The sequence below is a fragment of the Humulus lupulus genome, chromosome 5, assembly GCF_963169125.1.
Source record: "Humulus lupulus chromosome 5, drHumLupu1.1, whole genome shotgun sequence".
Taxonomy (NCBI): domain Eukaryota; kingdom Viridiplantae; phylum Streptophyta; class Magnoliopsida; order Rosales; family Cannabaceae; genus Humulus; species Humulus lupulus.
The window spans coordinates 3,816,692-3,817,224 of record NC_084797.1 but is presented as its reverse complement, the minus strand read 5'-3'; positions in this window follow the sequence as shown (position 1 = coordinate 3,817,224).

Here is a 533-nt window from a genome sequence, read left to right as displayed (position 1 = left end):
ATATTCCCCTTTTTGAGGGCAATTTTCACAAGTTTTCTCCTTATATTCGTACGTCTCTCAGTATTTTGACTGTATCACCCTATACACACCTCGGATTTGGACGAAATTTTATACATAGAACCCTAAGACATAGGTGTACAACTTTTGTGCCCATGACCCTCGCATATTCTTTAGTATTCACTATCAAAAGATTGCTGGAATCCATATTAGAGAAATCGAAGATTTCTGAAAGGGGTACCCCTTTGGTGAATTGGAGATTTCACTAATTTCTCCGAATTGTATTACCCTCGTGTTCTACTCGTTGGATATTTTTCCCCAAGAGATCTCATGGGTAAATGAATATATTGGAGTCGAAACGGAGCCTTAATGAAACATTTAAAAAAAAATTCCCCTTTTTGAGGGAAATTTTCACAATTTTTTTCCTTATATTCGTACGTCTCTCAGTATTTTGACTGTATCACCCTATACACACCTCGGACTTGCACGAAATTTTATACATAGAACCCTAAGACATAGGTGTACAACTTTTGTGC